Source organism: Mytilus californianus, unplaced genomic scaffold (genome assembly GCF_021869535.1).
Source record: "Mytilus californianus isolate M0D057914Y unplaced genomic scaffold, xbMytCali1.0.p SCAF_3, whole genome shotgun sequence".
Lineage (NCBI taxonomy): Eukaryota > Metazoa > Mollusca > Bivalvia > Mytilida > Mytilidae > Mytilus > Mytilus californianus.
This window is the reverse complement of record NW_026262679.1, coordinates 87,754,410-87,781,616: the sequence shown is the minus strand read 5'-3', so window position 1 is coordinate 87,781,616 and position 27,207 is coordinate 87,754,410. Positions and strand designations below refer to the sequence as shown.

The 27,207-nt window shown below is 28.1% G+C and overlaps 1 long non-coding RNA gene across 50 annotated transcripts in view; it reads right to left on the bottom strand.

The window, feature by feature from the left end:
- Nucleotides 1-25,771, bottom strand: part of LOC127735319 (uncharacterized) — a 31,164-nt gene extending 5,393 nt beyond the window's left edge. For 2 of the 50 annotated variants that reach the window (XR_007998245.1, XR_007998232.1), the window contains exons 1-25: nucleotides 25,550-25,771; nucleotides 24,644-24,848; nucleotides 23,738-23,942; nucleotides 22,831-23,035; nucleotides 21,020-21,224; nucleotides 20,116-20,320; nucleotides 19,208-19,412; nucleotides 18,301-18,505; nucleotides 17,394-17,598; nucleotides 16,487-16,691; nucleotides 12,859-13,064; nucleotides 11,951-12,155; nucleotides 11,043-11,248; nucleotides 10,135-10,339; nucleotides 9,228-9,432; nucleotides 8,322-8,526; nucleotides 7,415-7,619; nucleotides 6,509-6,713; nucleotides 5,687-5,834; nucleotides 4,841-4,907; nucleotides 3,926-4,290; nucleotides 3,125-3,208; nucleotides 2,226-2,598; nucleotides 1,467-1,550; nucleotides 419-505 (exon numbers count right to left, since the gene is read on the bottom strand). This is a non-coding gene — a long non-coding RNA (uncharacterized LOC127735319). The other 48 variants (XR_007998248.1, XR_007998249.1, XR_007998247.1 and 45 more) reach the window with 48 other exon arrangements.
- Nucleotides 25,772-27,207: the final 1,436 nt, after the last annotated feature.

Below are 27,207 nucleotides of genomic sequence, written 5' to 3'. Positions count from 1 at the left end.
ATGTTGATTATCTGCATAGGGAATCAATTATATTGGGATATTATGACCAAAAGGCTAGTTTAGCTAGTGCATTCTCAGAAAGTAGCCTGGAAACTCCAGACCAATTTAACAAACAAATTTTTTGGAGCAATGCTTCATTTAAACCCAATTTACATTCAGCTGTGCATATATTTGTGTACATGTACTTTAATACAGGGCACGCATAGGCACTCAACTAGGATGTAATTGGGCTTGCATGCACTTTCTTGCATAAATCATACATACTAAACATTTAGAATTAGTAAAATTTAGTGCTTTCAGATTGTGGTTAAAAGTACCCCCATCTTTCCTTGAAATACATAATACATTAATGGAACAGTAATTTTGCACACTGTTGAAGCATGTTTTGTTTAAATACTATATACAGATATATATCTACCTATTTGTGTACATATGTTCATAATGGATTCAGTTTCTTCATGTTCCTGACAATGATCTTTCAAGCCAAAAGGATCCAAATCTTCATCTGCATAATAAAAAAAAACTTAGGCCAAATAAAAATATATGCGTGGTTCCAGTTACATTCTCAAAAAAAGATACGGTCCATAGGTTGGCATTGTTTTTTTGGGATTATCAAAATCCAGAAAAAAAATCATGTGTTCACAGAGTCCAATTCTGGTATTGTACACGCCCCTACAGCAAGTTTTCCATTTTCTATATTTTTCGGTTTTAAAATAAACAGACATGTTACATTTTTTAGTTAATTTTGTTGCATTCTGTTTAGAATTTGTTGCATTTTAAGCCTTAGTGGATAATTTTATTGGAAATTCATATGACAGAAGTCTGTGAATTTAATTATTGAAATTCACATTCCATAAAGTGGGATCGTTCAAAATTTATTTTACAGAATTAAAAAAAAAAGTTCTAGGGTGGGTCTGGTAACTGGAACCACACATATATATTTTTTTATTTTGCCTTGTTATTCTAACAGCAATCGACATGGCAATTGGTCATATTTTAATCGAGGTAGGTTTTGAAAATTAGAATCAAAATGAAGGCAATAGTATGTGATTTAAAAAGAATTTTTGTTTCTGATTGTTGTTAACATATAGTTCATTTTTTATGCCAGCACCGAAGCTGAGGGGGCATTAAGTGTTGTCCATCTGTATGTACATCCCAAAAGTGGTAACCATTTTTAACTTTGCCTCAACCAAATGTTTTAAAACTTATACACAATGCTAATTACCACAAAACACTGTTCAGCTTTGAATTTAAACGGCATCAATTTTACTGTTTGCATGTACTTTCTTGCAATCTCTTGAAAAATCATACATAAACATTTAGAATTAGTAGAAATTAGTGCTTTCAGACTGTGGTTAAAAGTACCCCCATCTTTCCTTTAAATACATAACACATTATTGGAACAGTAATTTTGCACACTGTTGAAGCATGTTTTGTTTGAATACTATATACAAATATATATCTACCTGTTTATGTACATATGTTTATAATGGATTCAGTTTCTTCATGTTCCTGACAACCTTTCAAGCCAAAAGGATTCATATTTTCATCTGCATATTAAAAAAAAACATCAGCCAAATAAAAATGTATGTGTGATTCCAGTTACATATTCTCGAAAAAAGACAGGGTCAGTATATCTGCATTTTTTTTTTGGATTGTCAAAATCCGGAAAAAATATCGTTCTTTCACTGAGTCTGATTCTGGTATTATACACGCCCCTACCACAAGTTTGCTATTTTTTATATGTTTAGTTGTAAAATAAACAGACATGTTACATTTTTAGTTAATTTTGTTGCATTCTGTTATGAATTTGTTGCATTTTTAGCATAAGAAGATACTTTTATGGGAAATTCATATGACAGAAGCTTGTGAATTCAATTGTTGAAATTCACATTCAATAAAATGGGATCGTTCAAAATCTATTTTACAGAATTCAAAAAAAAGTTCTAGGGTAGGTCTGGTAACTGGAACCACACATATATTTTTATTTTGCCTTAACTCTAACAGTAATCATGGCAATTGGTCATATTTTAATCGAGGTAGGTTTTGAAAATTAGTGTCAAAATGCAGGCAATCATATAGTTCATTTTTTATGCCACCACCGAAGCTGAGGGGGCATGAAGTGTTGTCCATCTGTATGTATGTACGTCCCAAAAGTGGTTATCATTTTTAACTTTAAGTTGCCTCGACAAAATGTTTTGAAACTTATATAAAATGCTAATTACCACAAAACACTGTTCAGCTTTGAATTTAAACTGCATCAATTAACTGTTTGTCCCTTTATAATGTTAATATATGCAAGCAGGGTCATCATCTGTGTCACATTCTCCATTTGTTTTGAACAATTGCTTTACGAGTCAGAACTAGGTACTGATGCCCAAACGTTCCATTAGTTGATTTGTTTGTTGATGCATTTTTTGTCTTCATTTGGTTGTATTTTTCAAGCAGTTTAAATCCAACAATCATCTTGGCTCTCTCATACTGTTCAGTAAATGACCTGTTTCCTGGATTTTCCATTGCAAGTCTTCTGTATTTTGTAAAACTTAACTTCTTCACCAGTTCCTAGAATTGTATCAACCAGTGTTGTTGTTATTTTGTCTGGAAAAAACGATTTATTGATTTATAACATTAAAGAAGACTAATGATCAGACTCAATGATTTGTAGATCAAACAGAGAGTTTTTTTTTATATTTTATTGTTTAATGTTGATTATCTGCATAGGGAATCAATTATATTAGGGTATTTTATGACCAAAAGGCTAGTTTAGCTAGTGCATTCTCAGAAAGTAGCCTGGAAACTCCAGACCAATTTAACAAACAAATTTTTTGGAGCAATGCTTCATTTAAACCTAATTTACATTCAGCTGTGCATATATTTGTGAACATGTACTTTAATACAGGGCACACATAGGCACTCAACTAGGATGCAATTGGGCTTGCATGCACTTTCTTGCAAAAATCATACATACTAGTTAACATTTAGAATTAGTAAAATTTAGTGCTTTCAGATTGTGGTTAAAAGTACCCCATCTTTCCTTAAAATACATAATACATTAATGGAACAGTAATTTTTCACACTGTTGAAGCATGTTTGTTTTAAATACTATATACAGATATATATCTACCTGTTTGTGTACATATGTTCATAATGGATTCAGTTTCTTCATGTTCCTGACAATCTTTCAAGCCAAAATGATCCAAATCTTCATCTGCATAATAAAAAAAAAACTTAGGCAAAATAAAAATATATGCGTGGTTCCAGTTACATTTTCAAAAAAAGATACGGTCCGTAGGTTGGCATTGGTTTTTGGGATTATCAAAATCCAGGAAAAAAAAATGTGTTCACAGAGTCCGATTCTGGTATTGTACACGCCCCTACAGCAAGTTTTCCATTTTCTATATTTTTCGGTTTTAAAATACACAGACATGTTATGTTTTTTAGTTAATTTTGTTGCATTCTGTTAAGAATTTGTTGCATTTTAAGCCTTAGTGGATAATTTTATTGGAAATTCATATGACAGAAGTCTGTGAATTTAATTATTGAAATTCACATTCCATAAAATGGGATTGTTCAAAATTTATTTTACAGAATTAAAAAAAGTTCTAGGGTGGGTCTGGTAACTGGAACCACACATATATATTTTTTTTATTTTGCCTTGTTATTCTAACAGCAATCGACATGGCAATTGGTCATATTTTAATCGAGGTAAGTTTTGAAAATTAGAATCAAAATGAAGGCAATAGTATGTGATTTAAAAAGAATTTTTGTTTCTGATTGTTGTTAACATATAGTTCATTTTTTATGCCAGCACCGAAGCTGATGGGGCATTAAGTGTTGTCCACCTTTTTGTACATCCCAAAAGTGGTTACCATTTTTAACTTTGCCTCAACCAAATGTTTTAAAACTGATACACAAGGCTAGTTACCACAAAACACTGTTCAGCTTTGAATTTAAATGGCATCAATTTTACTGTTTGTCACTTTATAATGTTATATGCAAGCAGGGTCATCATCTGTGTCACATTCTCCATTTATTTTGAACAAATGTTTTTAGAATCAGAACTAGGTACTGATGCCCTGACATTCCAGTAGTTGATTTGTTTGTTGATGCAGTGCATTTTTTGTGTTCATTTGGTGGTATTTTCCAAGCAGTTTAAATCCAACAATCATCTTGGCTCTCTCATACTGTTCAGCAAAAGACCTGTTTCCTGGATTTTCCGTCGCAAGTCTTCACTTTTAATTTCTTCACTGGTTCCTAGAATTGAATCCACCAGTCGTGTTGTTATTTTGTCTGGAAAAAACGATTTATTTATTTATAACATTAAAGAAGACTAATGATAAGACTCAATGATTTGTAGATCAAATCGAGTTTTTGTTTTATATATTTTTATGTTTCATGTTGATTATCTGGATAAGGAATTATTGTCTCATGGACACATTCTCCATTTATTTATTCTATAGCAAATTAGAACTATCAAAAAATAACAAGGATTTTATAAGATTTTCAAACATGGCTTTTTAAACTATATGTTATAAAATTATGAAAAGATAAGTAGGGGTTAGTGGGCAAAATTGTAATGGCACTTCATGGATAAAACCAGAGGATTCTGAATATCTGACAAAAAGTTAAAAAAAAAAAAGACCAACAATCCGTTAGTATTAGTGTGTTTATGACACTTGGACAAAGACCATAACCATATATCCCCTGTGGTGCAAAGTAGACAAAAAAAAATCTGACCAATCTCTTAAAACTTTCAAGCCTAATGCACATTATATTCCTGTCAATTTTTATTTTAAGATGAAAATAATATTTGTTTTCAACAGAGGAATTATATACCTACTAATTTATGAAAAGTATTAGACCACCCATTTTTACTCCCCATCCATGAAAACAGTCGCTGTAATAACCTAAAAAGGAATTAAAATTGACACAAATTATATATTTTACGAAAGTGTTAAATTGTCAGCTAAAAAAAAATAGTTTTCTGACTTAAGATTTAGCATAGCATCAATACCAGTTTAATATCTAAAAAAGCTGGAAAAACAAAACATGTTTTGATTTTGTTTCAACATAAATTTTTTTCTCAATAATCTATGAGTTATCTCCCATTGAATGACACATTCTTGCTGTTTGTTGTACTAGCCTCCCCCTGAAGGTGAAATCTGTCTCAGAATTTACTTTTCAAATGATATATTATTTTATTCATGTTACTGGAAACCAAATATCAAACTGATAAAATAACTTTCTTGGTACTTTGAATGTGGAAAATAAATGTTTGTTGTCATATTTTCATAAAATTCTATGAAGATTTGACAAAGTAATTGATAACTGTAATATTTTAACCTTAAAATTATCTTAGTTGAAAACTGTGAAAAAAAGTCCATATATTACATCGGTTGCAATGAAGGACTGTGATTTCCAAGTTAAATAAAAATTGATAATTTCCCTACTCTGATTTTATATACAGCAATGAGTGTGGCCAAAGACATTGTGGATGATGCCTGCATCAAAACAAAATTGAAATATGTAGAAAAAAATATTTCTTGTATTTTATTCTTAGAAAAATAAAAAATGATATTATGTTCATTCTGTATAAAAAAAAGCACAAGTTCATAAATATAAACGTTTTATTCCCCTAGATGAGAATTCAGCATCGATTTTACAATTGTAAAAACTAAATACCTACATCATCATTATCTGGCAATTTCAGGTCTAGGACTGTATGTTCCTCTGGGCTCCATCCGTCTGTAATGCTCCTCTGGGCTTCATCCGTCTGTAATATAAACACGTCCACGGGACAGCCTAGCACGATGTAAATTACCTGCTCCTGGAATCTGTTACAAAAACAAAATAAGTTCAAAAATATTAAACCAAATATAAAACTTGTGAAAAATTTGCTTTTTTAGTTTTTACTTTTATTTTTAGCAGCTATCATCATTGATCAATTGTACTTTTTGACTATATTTCATTAACTATTTTCATTTTAAATCTATATTTCAATCAGTAATGAAGACGGTTTAATGATATAATCATTATTTCAGAAATTAATGTGTGTGTCAAATTATCAGAAGTTGGTGGCTAACCAAAACAATCTGATGTATACATTTTGAACAGAAATGATTAAAATTCAACTGAATTTCAAACAATCTAAATCAAGTCATATTTTCCAAATTACTTTAAAAAAAATCGACTAAATACGTAGATATCCAAATTGACAATCGGAAACTTTACTTTCGTACAGGTGAGACTATTAGAGAAAGGGTTTCCAAATTGTCAATGTTAAGAGACTATTTGCTGTTATAATTAATTCAGAAATTAATGTGATGCATGTTTTAATTCAAATCCTAAATTGGAGTAAAAGTATACTTTTTTCATTAGAGTATAAATTTGAAAAGAAATTTTGGACTAATTTGTAATAAATTTTCAAGCTGTTTCTCCAGGGAAAACTGATTTTATTACCTTACAACTATTAACAGTTTAAGTACAATTGTAACAACAAAATACCTACATCATCATCTTGGCATCTACAATTTAATCATCTCCATGTCTAGGACTGTACTGTCTTCTTCTTCTCTGTTGGCTCCCGTCTATCTGTAATACATATTCAAATTATTTTAATATCTATTAGACAACTATTAATAAATAAAAAAAAATATACTTACTTTCCGATGCATATGTTACCTGTCCTGACGTAAATATCCTGGGGCTGGTATCTGAAACAAAGACAAAATAAGTTCAAAAATATTGAACCAAATATAAAACTTAAAAAATTTGCTACTTTAATTTTTTTTTCTTTCAAAATATCTATAAAGAAAAACTGGCATTAATGGCAGCCATCATCATTGGTCAATTGCTCTTTTTGACTGTATATCATTAACTTATTTTCATTTTAAATCTATATTTCAATCAGTAATGAAGACGGTTTAATGATATAATCATTATTTCCGAAATTAATGTGCGTGTCAAATTATCAGAAGTTGGTGGCTAACCAAAACAATCTGATGTATACATTTTGAACAGAAATGATTAAAATTCAACTGAATTTCAAACAATCTAAATCAAGTCATATTTCCAAATTACTTTAAAAAAAAATCGACTAAATATGTAGATATCCAAATTGACAATCAGAAACTTTACTTTCGTACAGGTGAGACTATTAGAGAAAGGGTTTCCAAATTGTCAATGTTAAGAGACTATTTGCTGTTATAATTAATTCAGAAATTAATGTGATGCATGTTTTAATTCAAATCCTAAATTGGAGTACAAGTATACTTTTTTCATTAGAGTATAAATTTGAAAAGAAATTTTGGACTAATTTGTAATAAATTTTCAAGCTGTTTCTTCAGGGAAAACTGATTTTATTACCTTACAACTATTAACAGTTTAAGTACAATTGTAACAACAAAATACCTACATCATCATCTTGGCATCTACAATTTAATCATCTCCATGTCTAGGACTGTACTGTCTTCTTCTTCTCTGTTGGCTCCCGTCTATCTGTAATACATATTCAAATTATTTTAATATCTATTAGACAACTATTAATAAATAAAAAAAAATATACTTACTCTCCGATGCATATGTTACCTGTCCTGACGTAAATATCCTGGGGCTGGTATCTGAAACAAAGACAAAATAAGTTCAAAAATATTGAACCAAATATAAAACTTAAAAAATTTGCTACTTTAATTTGTTTTTCTTTCAAAATATCTATAAAGAAAAACTGGCATTAATGGCAGCCATCATCATTGGTCAATTGCTCTTTTTGACTGTATATCATTAACTTATTTTCATTTTAAATCTATATTTCAATCAGTAATGAAGACGGTTTAATGATATAATCATTATTTCCGAAATTAATGTGCGTGTCAAATTATCAGAAGTTGGTGGCTAACCAAAACAATCTGATGTATACATTTTGAACAGAAATGATTAAAATTCAACTGAATTTCAAACAATCTAAATCAAGTCATATTTTCCAAATTACTTTAAAAAAAAATCGACTAAATATGTAGATATCCAAATTGACAATCAGAAACTTTACTTTCGTACAGGTGAGACTAATAGAGAAAGGGTTTCCAAATTGTCAATGTTAAGAGACTATTTGCTGTTATAATTAATTCAGAAATTAATGTGATGCATGTTTTAATTCAAATCCTAAATTGGAGTACAAGTATACTTTTTTCATTAGAGTATAAATTTGAAAAGAAATTTTGGACTAATTTGTAATAAATTTTCAAGCTGTTTCTCCAGGGAAAACTGATTTTATTACCTTACAACTATTAACAGTTTAAGTACAATTGTAACAACAAAATACCTACATCATCATCTTGGCATCTACAATTTAATCATCTCCATGTCTAGGACTGTACTGTCTTCTTCTTCTCTGTTGGCTTCCGTCTATCTGTAATACATATTCAAATTATTTTAATATCTATTAGACAACTATTAATAAATAAAAAAAAATATACTTACTTTCCGATGCATATGTTACCTGTCCTGACGTAAATATCCTGGGGCTGGTATCTGAAACAAAGACAAAATAAGTTCAAAAATATTGAACCAAATATAAAACTTAAAAAATTTGCTACTTTAATTTTTTTTTCTGTCAAAATATCTATAAAGAAAAACTGGCATTAATGGCAGCCATCATCATTGGTCAATTGCTCTTTTTGACTGTATATCATTAACTTATTTTCATTTTAAATCTATATTTCAATCAGTAATGAAGACGGTTTAATGATATAATCATTATTTCCGAAATTAATGTGCGTGTCAAATTATCAGAAGTTGGTGGCTAACCAAAACATTCTGATGTATACATTTTGAACAGAAATGATTAAAATTCAACTGAATTTCAAACAATCTAAATCAAGTCATATTTTTCAAATTACTTTAAAAAAAATCGACTAAATATGTAGATATCCAAATTGACAATCGGAAACTTTACTTTCGTACAGATGAGACTATTAGAGAAAGGGTTTCCAAATTGTCAATGTTAAGAGACTATTTGCTGTTATAATTAATTCAGAAATTAATGTGATGCATGTTTTAATTCAAATCCTAAATTGGAGTACAAGTATACTTTTTTCATTAGAGTATAAATTTGAAAAGAAATTTTGGACTAATTTGTAATAAATTTTCAAGCTGTTTCTCCAGGGAAAACTGATTTTATTACCTTACAACTATTAACAGTTTAAGTACAATTGTAACAACAAAATACCTACTTCATCATCTTGGCATCTACAATTTAATCATCTCCATGTCTAGGACTGTACTGTCTTCTTCTTCTCTGTTGGCTCCCATCTATCTGTAATACATATTCAAATTGTTTTAATATCTATTAGACAACTATTAATAAATAAAAAAAAATATACTTACTTTCCGATGCATATGTTACCTGTCCTGACGTAAATATCCTGGGGCTGGTATCTGAAACAAAGACAAAATAAGTTCAAAAATATTGAACCAAATATAAAACTTAAAAAATTTGCTACTTTAATTTGTTTTTCTTTCAAAATATCTATGAAGAAAAACTGGCATTAATGGCAGCCATCATCATTGGTCAATTGCTCTTTTTGACTGTATATCATTAACTTATTTTCATTTTAAATCTATATTTCAATCAGTAATGAAGACGGTTTAATGATATAATCATTATTTCCGAAATTAATGTGCGTGTCAAATTATCAGAAGTTGGTGGCTAACCAAAACAATCTGATGTATACATTTTGAACAGAAATGATTAAAATTCAACTGAATTTCAAACAATCTAAATCAAGTCATATTTTCCAAATTACTTTAAAAAAAAATCGACTAAATATGTAGATATCCAAATTGACAATCGGAAACTTTACTTTCGTACAGGTGAGACTATTAGAGAAAGGGTTTCCAAATTGTCAATGTTAAGAGACTATTTGCTGTTTTAATTAATTCAGAAATTAATGTGATGCATGTTTTAATTCAAATCCTAAATTGGAGTACAAGTATACTTTTTTCATTAGAGTATAAATTTGAAAAGAAATTTTGGACTAATTTGTAATAAATTTTCAAGCTGTTTCTCCAGGGAAAACTGATTTTATTACCTTACAACTATTAACAGTTTAAGTACAATTGTAACAACAAAATACCTACATCATCATCTTGGCATCTACAATTTAATCATCTCCATGTCTAGGACTGTACTGTCTTCTTCTTCTCTGTTGGCTCCCGTCTATCTGTAATACATATTCAAATTATTTTAATATCTATTAGACAACTATTAATAAATAAAAAAAAATATACTTACTTTCCGATGCATATGTTACCTGTCCTGACGTAAATATCCTGAGGCTGGTATCTGAAACAAAGACAAAATAAGTTCAAAAATATTGAACCAAATATAAAACTTAAAAAATTTGCTACTTTAATTTTTTTTTCCCTTCAAAATATCTATAAAGAAAAACTGGCATTAATGGCAGCCATCATCATTGGTCAATTGCTCTTTTTGACTGTATATCATTAACTTATTTTCATTTTAAATCTATATTTCAATCAGTAATGAAGACGGTTTAATGATATAATCATTATTTCCGAAATTAATGTGCGTGTCAAATTATCAGAAGTTGGTGGCTAACCAAAATAATCTGATGTATACATTTTGAACAGAAATGATTAAAATTCAACTGAATTTCAAACAATCTAAATCAAGTCATATTTTCCAAATTACTTTAAAAAAAAATCGACTAAATATGTAGATATCCAAATTGACAATCGGAAACTTTACTTTCGTACAGGTGAGACTATTAGAGAAAGGGTTTCCAAATTGTCAATGTTAAGAGACTATTTGCTGTTTTAATTAATTCAGAAATTAATGTGATGCATGTTTTAATTCAAATCCTAAATTGGAGTACAAGTATACTTTTTTCATTAGAGTATAAATTTGAAAAGAAATTTTGGACTAATTTGTAATAAATTTTAAAGCTGTTTCTCCAGGGAAAACTGATTTTATTACCTTACAACTATTAACAGTTTAAGTACAATTGTAACAACAAAATACCTACATCATCATCTTGGCATCTACAATTTAATCATCTCCATGTCTAGGACTGTACTGTCTTCTTCTTCTCTGTTGGCTCCCGTCTATCTGTAATACATATTCAAATTATTTTAATATCTATTAGACAACTATTAATAAATAAAAAAAAAATATACTTACTTTCCGATGCATATGTTACCTGTCCTGACGTAAATATCCTGAGGCTGGTATCTGAAACAAAGACAAAATAAGTTCAAAAATATTGAACCAAATATAAAACTTAAAAAATTTGCTACTTTAATTTGTTTTTCTTTCAAAATATCTATAAAGAAAAACTGGCATTAATGGCAGCCATCATCATTGGTCAATTGCTCTTTTTGACTGTATATCATTAACTTATTTTCATTTTAAATCTATATTTCAATCAGTAATGAAGACGGTTTAATGATATAATCATTATTTCCGAAATTTATGTGCGTGTCAAATTATCAGAAGTTGGTGGCTAACCAAAACAATCTGATGTATACATTTTGAACAGAAATGATTAAAATTCAACTGAATTTCAAACAATCTAAATCAAGTCATATTTTCCAAATTACTTTAAAAAAAAATCGACTAAATATGTAGATATCCAAATTGACAATCGGAAACTTTACTTTCGTACAGGTGAGACTATTAGAGAAAGGGTTTCCAAATTGTCAATGTTAAGAGACTATTTGCTGTTTTAATTAATTCAGAAATTAATGTGATGCATGTTTTAATTCAAATCCTAAATTGGAGTACAAGTATACTTTTTTCATTAGAGTATAAATTTGAAAAGAAATTTTGGACTAATTTGTAATAAATTTTCAAGCTGTTTCTCCAGGGAAAACTGATTTTATTACCTTACAACTATTAACAGTTTAAGTACAATTGTAACAACAAAATACCTACATCATCATCTTGGCATCTACAATTTAATCATCTCCATGTCTAGGACTGTACTGTCTTCTTCTTCTCTGTTGGCTCCCGTCTATCTGTAATACATATTCAAATTATTTTAATATCTATTAGACAACTATTAATAAATAAAAAAAAATATACTTACTTTCCGATGCATATGTTACCTGTCCTGACGTAAATATCCTGAGGCTGGTATCTGAAACAAAGACAAAATAAGTTCAAAAATATTGAACCAAATATAAAACTTAAAAAATTTGCTACTTTAATTTTTTTTTTCCTTCAAAATATCTATAAAGAAAAACTGGCATTAATGGCAGCCATCATCATTGGTCAATTGCTCTTTTTGACTGTATATCATTAACTTATTTTCATTTTAAATCTATATTTCAATCAGTAATGAAGACGGTTTAATGATATAATCATTATTTCCGAAATTAATGTGCGTGTCAAATTATCAGAAGTTGGTGGCTAACCAAAACAATCTGATGTATACATTTTGAACAGAAATGATTAAAATTCAACTGAATTTCAAACAATCTAAATCAAGTCATATTTTCCAAATTACTTTAAAAAAAAATCGACTAAATATGTAGATATCCAAATTGACAATCGGAAACTTTACTTTCGTACAGGTGAGACTATTAGAGAAAGGGTTTCCAAATTGTCAATGTTAAGAGACTATTTGCTGTTTTAATTAATTCAGAAATTAATGTGATGCATGTTTTAATTCAAATCCTAAATTGGAGTACAAGTATACTTTTTTCATTAGAGTATAAATTTGAAAAGAAATTTTGGACTAATTTGTAATAAATTTTAAAGCTGTTTCTCCAGGGAAAACTGATTTTATTACCTTACAACTATTAACAGTTTAAGTACAATTGTAACAACAAAATACCTACATCATCATCTTGGCATCTACAATTTAATCATCTCCATGTCTAGGACTGTACTGTCTTCTTCTTCTCTGTTGGCTCCCGTCTATCTGTAATACATATTCAAATTATTTTAATATCTATTAGACAACTATTAATAAATAAAAAAAAAATATACTTACTTTCCGATGCATATGTTACCTGTCCTGACGTAAATATCCTGAGGCTGGTATCTGAAACAAAGACAAAATAAGTTCAAAAATATTGAACCAAATATAAAACTTAAAAAATTTGCTACTTTAATTTGTTTTTCTTTCAAAATATCTATAAAGAAAAACTGGCATTAATGGCAGCCATCATCATTGGTCAATTGCTCTTTTTGACTGTATATCATTAACTTATTTTCATTTTAAATCTATATTTCAATCAGTAATGAAGACGGTTTAATGATATAATCATTATTTCCGAAATTTATGTGCGTGTCAAATTATCAGAAGTTGGTGGCTAACCAAAACAATCTGATGTATACATTTTGAACAGAAATGATTAAAATTCAACTGAATTTCAAACAATCTAAATCAAGTCATATTTTCCAAATTACTTTAAAAAAAAATCGACTAAATATGTAGATATCCAAATTGACAATCGGAAACTTTACTTTCGTACAGGTGAGACTATTAGAGAAAGGGTTTCCAAATTGTCAATGTTAAGAGACTATTTGCTGTTATAATTAATTCAGAAATTAATGTGATGCATGTTTTAATTCAAATCCTAAATTGGAGTACAAGTATACTTTTTTCATTAGAGTATAAATTTGAAAAGAAATTTTGGACTAATTTGTAATAAATTTTCAAGCTGTTTCTCCAGGGAAAACTGATTTTATTACCTTACAACTATTAACAGTTTAAGTACAATTGTAACAACAAAATACCTACTTCATCATCTTGGCATCTACAATTTAATCATCTCCATGTATAGGACTGTACTGTCTTCTTCTTCTCTGTTGGCTCCCGTCTATCTGTAATACATATTCAAATTATTTTAATATCTATTAGACAACTATTAATAAATAAAAAAAAATATACTTACTTTCCGATGCATATGTTACCTGTCCTGACGTAAATATCCTGGGCTGGTATCTGAAACAAAGACAAAATAAGTTCAAAAATATTGAACCAAATATAAAACTTAAAAAATTTGCTACTTTAATTTTTTTTTCTTTCAAAATATCTATAAAGAAAAACTGGCATTAATGGCAGCCATCATCATTGGTCAATTGCTCTTTTTGACTGTATATCATTAACTTATTTTCATTTTAAATCTATATTTCAATCAGTAATGAAGACGGTTTAATGATATAATCATTATTTCCGAAATTAATGTGCGTGTCAAATTATCAGAAGTTGGTGGCTAACCAAAACAATCTGATGTATACATTTTGAACAGAAATGATTAAAATTCAACTGAATTTCAAACAATCTAAATCAAGTCATATTTTCCAAATTACTTTAAAAAAAAATCGACTAAATATGTAGATATCCAAATTGACAATCGGAAACTTTACTTTCGTACAGGTGAGACTATTAGAGAAAGGGTTTCCAAATTGTCAATGTTAAGAGACTATTTGCTGTTATAATTAATTCAGAAATTAATGTGATGCATGTTTTAATTCAAATCCTAAATTGGAGTACAAGTATACTTTTTTCATTAGAGTATAAATTTGAAAAGAAATTTTGGACTAATTTGTAATAAATTTTCAAGCTGTTTCTCCAGGGAAAACTGATTTTATTACCTTACAACTATTAACAGTTTAAGTACAATTGTAACAACAAAGTACCTACATCATCATCTTGGCATCTACAATTTAATCATCTCCATGTATAGGACTGTACTGTCTTCTTCTTCTCTGTTGGCTCCCGTCTATCTGTAATACATATTCAAATTATTTTAATATCTATTAGACAACTATTAATAAATAAAAAAAAATATACTTACTTTCTGATGCATATGTTACCTGTCCTGACGTAAATATCCTGGGGCTGGTATCTGAAACAAAAACAAAATAAGTTCAAAAATATTGAACCAAATATAAAACTTAAAAAATTTGCTACTTTAATTTGTTTTTCTTTCAAAATATCTATAAAGAAAAACTGGCATTAATGGCAGCCATCATCATTGGTCAATTGCTCTTTTTGACTGTATATCATTAACTTATTTTCATTTTAAATCTATATTTCAATCAGTAATGAAGACGGTTTAATGATATAATCATTATTTCCGAAATTAATGTGCGTGTCAAATTATCAGAAGTTGGTGGCTAACCAAAACAATCTGATGTATACATTTTGAACAGAAATGATTAAAATTCAACTGAATTTCAAACAATCTAAATCAAGTCATATTTTCCAAATTACTTTAAAAAAAAATCGACTAAATATGTAGATATCCAAATTGACAATCGGAAACTTTACTTTCGTACAGGTGAGACTATTAGAGAAAGGGTTTATAAATTGTCAATGTTAAGAGACTATTTGCTGTTTTAATTAATTCAGAAATTAATGTGATGCATGTTTTAATTCAAATCCTAAATTGGAGTACAAGTATACTTTTTTCATTAGAGTATAAATTTGAAAAGAAATTTTGGACTAATTTGTAATAAATTTTCAAGCTGTTTCTCCAGGGAAAACTGATTTTATTACCTTACAACTATTAACAGTTTAAGTACAATTGTAACAACAAAATACCTACATCATCATCTTAGCATCTACAATTTAATCATCTCCATGTATAGGACTGTACTGTCTTCTTCTTCTCTGTTGGCTCCTGTCTATCTGTAATACATATTCAAATTATTTTAATATCTATTAGACAACTATTAATAAATAAAAAAAAATATACTTACTTTCCGATGCATATGTTACCTGTCCTGACGTAAATATCCTGGGGCTGGTATCTGAAACAAAAACAAAATAAGTTCAAAAATATTGAACCAAATATAAAACTTAAAAAATTTGCTACTTTAATTTGTTTTTCTTTCAAAATATCTATAAAGAAAAACTGGCATTAATGGCAGCCATCATCATTGGTCAATTGCTCTTTTTGACTGTATATCATTAACTTATTTTCATTTTAAATCTATATTTCAATCAGTAATGAAGACGGTTTAATGATATAATCATTATTTCCGAAATTAATGTGCGTGTCAAATTATCAGAAGTTGGTGGCTAACCAAAACAATCTGATGTATACATTTTGAACAGAAATGATTAAAATTCAACTGAATTTCAAACAATCTAAATCAAGTCATATTTTCCAAATTACTTTAAAAAAAAATCGACTAAATATGTAGATATCCAAATTGACAATCCAAAACTTTACTTTCGTACAGGTGAGACTATTAGAGAAAGGGTTTCCAAATTGTCAATGTTAAGAGACTATTTGCTGTTTTAATTAATTCAGAAATTAATGTGATGCATGTTTTAATTCAAATCCTAAATTGGAGTACAAGTATACTTTTTTCATTAGAGTATAAATTTGAAAAGAAATTTTGGACTAATTTGTAATAAATTTTCAAGCTGTTTCTCCAGGGAAAACTGATTTTATTACCTTACAACTATTAACAGTTTAAGTACAATTGTAACAACAAAATACCTACATCATCATCTTGGCATCTACAATTTAATCATCTCCATGTCTAGGACTGTACTGTCTTCTTCTTCTCTGTTGGCTCCCGTCTATCTGTAATACATATTCAAATTATTTTAATATCTATTAGACAACTATTAATAAATAAAAAAAAATATACTTACTTTCCGATGCATATGTTACCTGTCCTGACGTAAATATCCTGAGGCTGGTATCTGAAACAAAGACAAAATAAGTTCAAAAATATTGAACCAAATATAAAACTTAAAAAATTTGCTACTTTAATTTTTTTTTCCTTCAAAATATCTATAAAGAAAAACTGGCATTAATGGCAGCCATCATCATTGGTCAATTGCTCTTTTTGACTGTATATCATTAACTTATTTTCATTTTAAATCTATATTTCAATCAGTAATGAAGACGGTTTAATGATATAATCATTATTTCCGAAATTAATGTGCGTGTCAAATTATCAGAAGTTGGTGGCTAACCAAAACAATCTGATGTATACATTTTGAACAGAAATGATTAAAATTCAACTGAATTTCAAACAATCTAAATCAAGTCATATTTTCCAAATTACTTTAAAAAAAAATCGACTAAATATGTAGATATCCAAATTGACAATCGGAAACTTTACTTTCGTACAGGTGAGACTATTAGAGAAAGGGTTTCCAAATTGTCAATGTTAAGAGACTATTTGCTGTTATAATTAATTCAGAAATTAATGTGATGCATGTTTTAATTCAAATCCTAAATTGGAGTACAAGTATACTTTTTTCATTAGAGTATAAATTTGAAAAGAAATTTTGGACTAATTTGTAATAAATTTTCAAGCTGTTTCTCCAGGGAAAACTGATTTTATTACCTTACAACTATTAACAGTTTAAGTACAATTGTAACAACAAAATACCTACATCATCATCTTGGCATCTACAATTTAATCATCTCCATGTATAGGACTGTACTGTCTTCTTCTTCTCTGTTGGCTCCCGTCTATCTGTAATACATATTCAAATTATTTTAATATCTATTAGACAACTATTAATAAATAAAAAAAAATATACTTACTTTCCGATGCATATGTTACCTGTCCTGACGTAAATATCCTGGGGCTGGTATCTGAAACAAAAACAAAATAAGTTCAAAAATATTGAACCAAATATAAAACTTAAAAAATTTGCTACTTTAATTTGTTTTTCTTTCAAAATATCTATTAAGAAAAACTGGCATTAATGGCAGCCATCATCATTGGTCAATTGCTCTTTTTGACTGTATATCATTAACTTATTTTCATTTTAAATCTATATTTCAATCAGTAATGAAGACGGTTTAATGATATAATCATTATTTCCGAAATTAATGTGCGTGTCAAATTATCAGAAGTTGGTGGCTAACCAAAACAATCTGATGTATACATTTTGAACAGAGATGATTAAAATTCAACTGAATTTCAAACAATCTAAATCAAGTCATATTTTCCAAATTACTTTAAAAAAAAATCGACTAAATATGTAGATATCCAAATTGACAATCCGAAACTTTACTTTCGTACAGGTGAGACTATTAGAGAAAGGGTTTCCAAATTGTCAATGTTAAGAGACTATTTGCTGTTTTAATTAATTCAGAAATTAATGTGATGCATGTTTTAATTCAAATCCTAAATTGGAGTACAAGTATACTTTTTTCATTAGAGTATAAATTTGAAAAGAAATTTTGGACTAATTTGTAATAAATTTTCAAGCTGTTTCTCCAGGGAAAACTGATTTTATTACCTTACAACTATTAACAGTTTAAGTACAATTGTAACAACAAAATACCTACATCATCATCTTGGCATCTACAATTTAATCATCTCCATGTCTAGGACTGTACTGTCTTCTTCTTCTCTGTTGGCTCCCGTCTATCTGTAATACATATTCAAATTATTTTAATATCTATTAGACAACTATTAATAAATAAAAAAAAATATACTTACTTTCCGATGCATATGTTACCTGTCCTGACGTAAATATCCTGAGGCTGGTATCTGAAACAAAGACAAAATAAGTTCAAAAATATTGAACCAAATATAAAACTTAAAAAATTTGCTACTTTAATTTTTTTTTCTTTCAAAATATCTATAAAGAAAAACTGGCATTAATGGCAGCCATCATCATTGGTCAATTGCTCTTTTTGACTGTATATCATTAACTTATTTTCATTTTAAATCTATATTTCAATCAGTAATGAAGACGGTTTAATGATATAATCATTATTTCCGAAATTAATGTGCGTGTCAAATTATCAGAAGTTGGTGGCTAACCAAAACAATCTGATGTATACATTTTGAACAGAAATGATTAAAATTCAACTGAATTTCAAACAATCTAAATCAAGTCATATTTTCCAAATTACTTTAAAAAAAAATCGACTAAATATGTAGATATCCAAATTGACAATCCGAAACTTTACTTTCGTACAGGTGAGACTATTAGAGAAAGGGTTTCCAAATTGTCAATGTTAAGAGACTATTTGCTGTTATAATTAATTCAGAAATTAATGTGATGCATGTTTTGATTCAAATCCTAAATTGGAGTACAAGTATACTTTTTTCATTAGAGTATAAATTTGAAAAGAAATTTTGGACTAATTTGTAATAAATTTTCAAGCTGTTTCTCCAGGGAAAACTGATTTTATTACCTTACAACTATTAACAGTTTAAGTACAATTGTAACAACAAAATACCTACATCATCATCTTGGCATCTACAATTTAATCATCTCCATGTATAGGACTGTACTGTCTTCTTCTTCTCTGTTGGCTCCCGTCTATCTGTAATACATATTCAAATTATTTTAATATCTATTAGACAACTATTAATAAATAAAAAAAAATATACTTACTTTCCGATGCATATGTTACCTGTCCTGACGTAAATATCCTGGGGCTGGTATCTGAAACAAAAACAAAATAAGTTCAAAAATATTGAACCAAATATAAAACTTAAAAAATTTGCTACTTTAATTTGTTTTTCTTTCAAAATATCTATAAAGAAAAACTGGCATTAATGGCAGCCATCATCATTGGTCAATTGCTCTTTTTGACTGTATATCATTAACTTATTTTCATTTTAAATCTATATTTCAATCAGTAATGAAGACGGTTTAATGATATAATCATTATTTCCGAAATTAATGTGCGTGTCAAATTATCAGAAGTTGGTGGCTAACCAAAACAATCTGATGTATACATTTTGAACAGAAATGATTAAAATTCAACTGAATTTCAAACAATCTAAATCAAGTCATATTTTCCAAATTACTTTAAAAAAAAAATCGACTAAATATGTAGATATCTAAATTGACAATCCGAAACTTTACTTTCATACAGGTGAGACTATTAGAGAAAGGGTTTCCAAATTGTCAATGTTAAGAGACTATTTGCTGTTATAATTAATTCAGAAATTAATGTGATGCATGTTTTAATTCAAATCCTAAATTGGAGTACAAGTATACTTTTTTCATTAGAGTATAAATTTGAAAAGAAATTTTGGACTAATTTGTAATAAATTTTCAAGCTGTTTCTCCAGGGAAAACTGATTTTATTACCTTACAACTATTAACAGTTTAAGTACAATTGTAACAACAAAATACCTACATCATCATCTTGGCATCTACCATTTAATCATCTCCATGTATAGGACTGTACTGTCTTCTTCTTCTCTGTTGGCTCCCGTCTATCTGTAATACATATTCAAATTATTTTAATATCTATTAGACAACTATTAATAAATAAAAAAAAATATACTTACTTTCCGATGCATATGTTACCTGTCCTGACGTAAATATCCTGGGGCTGGTATCTGAAACAAAAACAAAATAAGTTCAAAAATATTGAACCAAATATAAAACTTAAAAAATTTGCTACTTTAATTTGTTTTTCTTTCAAAATATCTATAAAGAAAAACTGGCATTAATGGCAGCCATCATCATTGGTCAATTGCTCTTTTTGACTGTATATCATTAACTTATTTTCATTTTAAATCTATATTTCAATCAGTAATGAAGACGGTTTAATGATATAATCATTATTTCCGAAATTAATGTGCGTGTCAAATTATCAGAAGTTGGTGGCTAACCAAAACAATCTGATGTATACATTTTGAACAGAAATGATTAAAATTCAACTGAATTTCAAACAATCTAAATCAAGTCATATTTTCCAAATTACTTTAAAAAAAAATCGACTAAATATGTAGATATCCAAATTGACAATCCGAAACTTTACTTTCGTACAGGTGAGACTATTAGAGAAAGGGTTTCCAAATTGTCAATGTTAAGAGACTATTTGCTGTAATTAATTCAGAAATTAATGTGATGCATGTTTTAATTCAAATCCTAAATTGGAGTACAAGTATACTTTTTTCATTAGAGTATAAATTTGAAAAGAAATTTTGGACTAATTTGTAATAAATTTTCAAGCTGTTTCTCCAGGGAAAACTGATTTTATTACCTTACAACTATTAACAGTTTAAGTACAATTGTAACAACAAAATACCTACATCATCATCTTGGCATCTACAATTTAATCATCTCCATGTATAGGACTGTACTGTCTTCTTCTTCTCTGTTGGCTCCCGTCTATCTGTAATACATATTCAAATTATTTTATTATCTATTAGACAACTATTAATAAATAAAAAAAAATATACTTACTTTCCGATGCATATGTTACCTGTCCTGACGTATATATCCTGGGGCTGGTATCTGAAACAAAAACAAAATAAGTTCAAAAATATTGAACCAAATATAAAACTTAAAAAATTTGCTACTTTAATTTGTTTTTCTTTCAAAATATCTATAAAGAAAAACTGGCATTAATGGCAGCCATCATCATTGGTCAATTGCTCTTTTTGACTGTATATCATTAACTTATTTTCATTTTAAATCTATATTTCAATCAGTAATGAAGACGGTTTAGTGATATAATCAGTATTTCCGAAATTAATGTGCGTGTCAAATTATCAGAAGTTGGTGGCTAACCAAAACAATCTGATGTATACATTTTGAACAGAAATGATTAAAATTCAACTGAATTTCAAACAATCTAAATCAAGTCATATTTTCCAAATTACTTTAAAAAAAAATCGACTAAATATGTAGATATCCAAATTGACAATCGGAAACTTTACTTTCGTACAGGTGAGACTATTAGAGAAAGGGTTTCCAAATTGTCAATGTTAAGAGACTATTTGCTGTTATAATTAATTCAGAAATTAATGTGATGCATGTTTTAATTCAAATCCTAAATTGGAGTACAAGTATACTTTTTTCATTAGAGTATAAATTTGAAAAGAAATTTTGGACTAATTTGTAATAAATTTTCAAGCTGTTTCTCCAGGGAAAACTGATTTTATTACCTTACAACTATTAACAGTTTAAGTACAATTGTAACAACAAAATACCTACATCATCATCTTGGCATCTACCATTTAATCATCTCCATGTATAGGACTGTACTGTCTTCTTCTTCTCTGTTGGCTCCCGTCTATCTGTAATACATATTCAAATTATTTTAATATCTATTAGACAACTATTAATAAATAAAAAAAAATATACTTACTTTCCGATGCATATGTTACCTGTCCTGACGTAAATATCCTGGGGCTGGTATCTGAAACAAAAACAAAATAAGTTCAAAAATATTGAACCAAATATAAAACTTAAAAAATTTGCTACTTTAATTTGTTTTTCTTTCAAAATATCTATAAAGAAAAACTGGCATTAATGGCAGCCATCATCATTGGTCAATTGCTCTTTTTGACTGTATATCATTAACTTATTTTCATTTTAAATCTATATTTCAATCAGTAATGAAGACGGTTTAATGATATAATCATTATTTCCGAAATTAATGTGCGTGTCAAATTATCAGAAGTTGGTGGCTAACCAAAACAATCTGATGTATACATTTTGAACAGAAATGATTAAAATTCAACTGAATTTCAAACAATCTAAATCAAGTCATATTTTCCAAATTACTTTAAAAAAAAATCGACTAAATATGTAGATATCCAAATTGACAATCCGAAACTTTACTTTCGTACAGGTGAGACTATTAGAGAAAGGGTTTCCAAATTGTCAATGTTAAGAGACTATTTGCTGTAATTAATTCAGAAATTAATGTGATGCATGTTTTAATTCAAATCCTAAATTGGAGTACAAGTATACTTTTTTCATTAGAGTATAAATTTGAAAAGAAATTTTGGACTAATTTGTAATAAATTTTCAAGCTGTTTCTCCAGGGAAAACTGATTTTATTACCTTACAACTATTAACAGTTTAAGTACAATTGTAACAACAAAATACCTACATCATCATCTTGGCATCTACAATTTAATCATCTCCATGTATAGGACTGTACTGTCTTCTTCTTCTCTGTTGGCTCCCGTCTATCTGTAATACATATTCAAATTATTTTATTATCTATTAGACAACTATTAATAAATAAAAAAAAATATACTTACTTTCCGATGCATATGTTACCTGTCCTGACGTATATATCCTGGGGCTGGTATCTGAAACAAAAACAAAATAAGTTCAAAAATATTGAACCAAATATAAAACTTAAAAAATTTGCTACTTTAATTTGTTTTTCTTTCAAAATATCTATAAAGAAAAACTGGCATTAATGGCAGCCATCATCATTGGTCAATTGCTCTTTTTGACTGTATATCATTAACTTATTTTCATTTTAAATCTATATTTCAATCAGTAATGAAGACGGTTTAGTGATATAATCAGTATTTCCGAAATTAATGTGCGTGTCAAATTATCAGAAGTTGGTGGCTAACCAAAACAATCTGATGTATACATTTTGAACAGAAATGATTAAAATTCAACTGAATTTCAAACAATCTAAATCAAGTCATATTTTCCAAATTACTTTAAAAAAAAATCGACTAAATATGTAGATATCCAAATTGACAATCGGAAACTTTACTTTCGTACAGGTGAGACTATTAGAGAAAGGGTTTCCAAATTGTCAATGTTAAGAGACTATTTGCTGTTATAATTAATTCAGAAATTAATGTGATGCATGTTTTAATTCAAATCCTAAATTGGAGTACAAGTATACTTTTTTCATTAGAGTATAAATTTGAAAAGAAATTTTGGACTAATTTGTAATAAATTTTCAAGCTGTTTCTCCAGGGAAAACTGATTTTATTACCTTACAACTATTAACAGTTTAAGTACAATTGTAACAACAAAATACCTACATCATCATCTTGGCATCTACAATTTAATCATCTCCATGTCTAGGACTGTACTGTCTTCTTCTTCTCTGTTGGCTCCCGTCTATCTGTAATACATATTCAAATTATTTTAATATCTATCAGACAACTATTAATAAATAAAAAAAAATATACTTACTTTCCGATGCATATGTTACCTGTCCTGACGTAAATATCCTGGGGCTGGTATCTGAAACAAAAACAAAATAAGTTCAAAAATATTGAACCAAATATAAAACTTAAAAAATTTGCTACTTTAATTTTTTTTTCTTTCAAAATATCTATGGAGAAAAACTGGCATTAATGACAGCCATCATCATTGGTCAATTGCTCTTTTTGACTGTATATCATTAACTTATTTTCATTTTAAATCTATATTTCAATCAGTAATGAAGACGGTTGTATGATATAATCATTATTTCCGAAATTAATGTGCATGTCAAATTATCAGAAGTTGGTGGCTAACCAAAACAATCTGATGTATACATTTTGAACAGAAATGATTAAAATTCAACTGAATTTCAAACAATCTACATCAAGTCATAATTTCCAAATTACTTTAAAAAAAATCGACTAAATATGTAGATATCCAAATTGACAATCGGAAACTTTACTTTCGTACAGGTGAGACTATTAGAGAAAGGGTTTTCAAATTGTCAATGTCGAGAGACTGTTTGCTGTTATAATTAATTCAGAAATTAATGTGATGCATGTTTTAATTCAAATCCTAAATTGGAGTACAAGTATACTTTTTTCATTAGAGTATAAATTTGAAAAGAAATTTTGGACTAATTTGTAATAAATTTTCAAGCTGTTTCTCCAGGGAAAACTGATTTTATTACCTTACAACTATTAACAGTTTAAGTACAATTGTAACAACAAAATACCTACATCATCATCTTGGCATCTACAATTTAATCATCTCCATGTCTAGGACTGTACTGTCTTCTTCTTCTCTGTTGGCTCCCGTCTATCTGTAATACATATTCAAATTATTTTAATATCTATTAGACAACTATTAATAAATAAAAAAAAATATACTTACTTTCCGATGCATATGTTACCTGTCCTGACGTAAATATCCTGGGGCTGGTATCTGAAACAAAAACAAAATAAGTTCAAAAATATTGAACCAAATATAAAACTTAAAAAATTTGCTACTTTAATTTGTTTTTCTTTCAAAATATCTATAAAGAAAAACTGGCATTAATGGCAGCCATCATCATTGGTCAATTGCTCTTTTTGACTGTATATCATTAACTTATTTTCATTTTAAATCTATATTTCAATCAGTAATGAAGACGGTTTAAAGATATAATCATTATTTCCGAAATTAATGTGCGTGTCAAATTATCAGAAGTTGGTGGCTAACCAAAACAATCTGATGTATACATTTTGAACAGAAATGATTAAAATTCAACTGAATTTCAAACAATCTAAATCAAGTCATATTTTCCAAATTACTTTAAAAAAAATCGACTAAATATGTAGATATCCAAATTGACAATCGGAAACTTTACTTTCGTACAGGTAAGACTATTAGAGAAAGGGTTTCCAAATTGTCAATGTTAAGAGACTATTTGCTGTTTTAATTGATTCAGAAATTAATGTGATGCATGTTTTAATTCAAATCCTAAATTGGAGTACAAGTATACTTTTTTCATTAGAGTATAAATTTGAAAAGAAATTTTAGACTAATTTGTAATAAATTTTCAAGCTGTTTTTCCAGGGAAAACTGATTTTATTACCTTACAACTATTAACAGTTTAAGTACAATTGTAACAACAAAATACCTACATCATCATCTTGGCATCTACAATTTAATCATCTCCATGTCTAGGACTGTACTGTCTTCTTCTTCTCTGTTGGCTCCCGTCTATCTGTAATACATATTCAAATTATTTTAATATCTATCAGACAACTATTAATAAATAAAAAAAAATATACTTACTTTCCGATGCATATGTTACCTGTCCTGACGTAAATATCCTGGGGCTGGTATCTGAAACAAAAACAAAATAAGTTCAAAATATTGAACCAAATATAAAACTTAAAAAATTTGCTACTTTAATTTTTTTTTCTTTCAAAATATCTATGGAGAAAAACTGGCATTAATGACAGCCATCATCATTGGTCAATTGCTCTTTTTGACTGTATATCATTAACTTATTTTCATTTTAAATCTATATTTCAATCAGTAATGAAGACGGTTGTATGATATAATCATTATTTCCGAAATTAATGTGCATGTCAAATTATCAGAAGTTGGTGGCTAACCAAAACAATCTGATGTATACATTTTGAACAGAAATGATTAAAATTCAACTGAATTTCAAACAATCTACATCAAGTCATAATTTCCAAATTACTTTAAAAAAAATCGACTAAATATGTAGATATCCAAATTGACAATCGGAAACTTTACTTTCGTACAGGTGAGACTATAAGAGAAAGGGTTTTCAAATTGTCAATGTCGAGAGACTGTTTGCTGTTATAATTAATTCAGAAATTAATGTGATGCATGTTTTAATTCAAATCCTAAATTGGAGTACAAGTATACTTTTTTCATTAGAGTATAAATTTGAAAAGAAATTTTGGACTAATTTGTAATAAATTTTCAAGCTGTTTCTCCAGGGAAAACTGATGTTATTACCTTACAACTATTAACAGTTTAAGTACAATTGTAACGACAAAATACCTACATCATCATCTTGTAAAATTTGTATGTTTAATGTCATTATGAAAATATTAATAAACTTCAAATTAATAAAAACAATATCAAAGCAATGCAAAAAAAAGAAGAAAAACGTTTTAAAATAAAAAATAACCAAAATTTTTATCTTTCTGAACCGGAGGTTGGGAAGAATAGTTATTTCCAATATTCTGATAAAAGAAAAAAAACAGGAAATTGATTTAGGTTTTGAATATATTTAAACTTTTAAATGCATTTTATTAGATCATTTCCCTGACATAATGAAATAGTTTTTTGATTTATAAAGCTGGACCAAAATATTGGCTGTGAAATTAAAATTAGTTGTAACTCAAATGTATTTATTGATTTAAACTGTAAATAAAAAAAGGATAATTCCTCACTAAAATATTTCATGATTTACATTCGAAACATATACAATTCATACCTTTTCTTTTTACTGTTGTGTCACCTAATGTCTATAATGCATTTTAAAAATATCTCCCAAATTATAAGACAGTCCTTACATCACTAAAACTAACCCATAAATGAAATGCTGAAAATGAAGTTATGCATCAATTATAAACATTTAATTTACGCTGACAAGAGAATGATTATCCCTTACTTCATGATAAGTACTCAATAACACTTGTACTTAATCATGAAGAAAGGGATTATCATTCTCTTACATATATGTAAAAATCTGTTCATTGAGGCATAACTGAGTGGAATTTACCTGATCATCAAATGTTGCAGGTTACTGCCA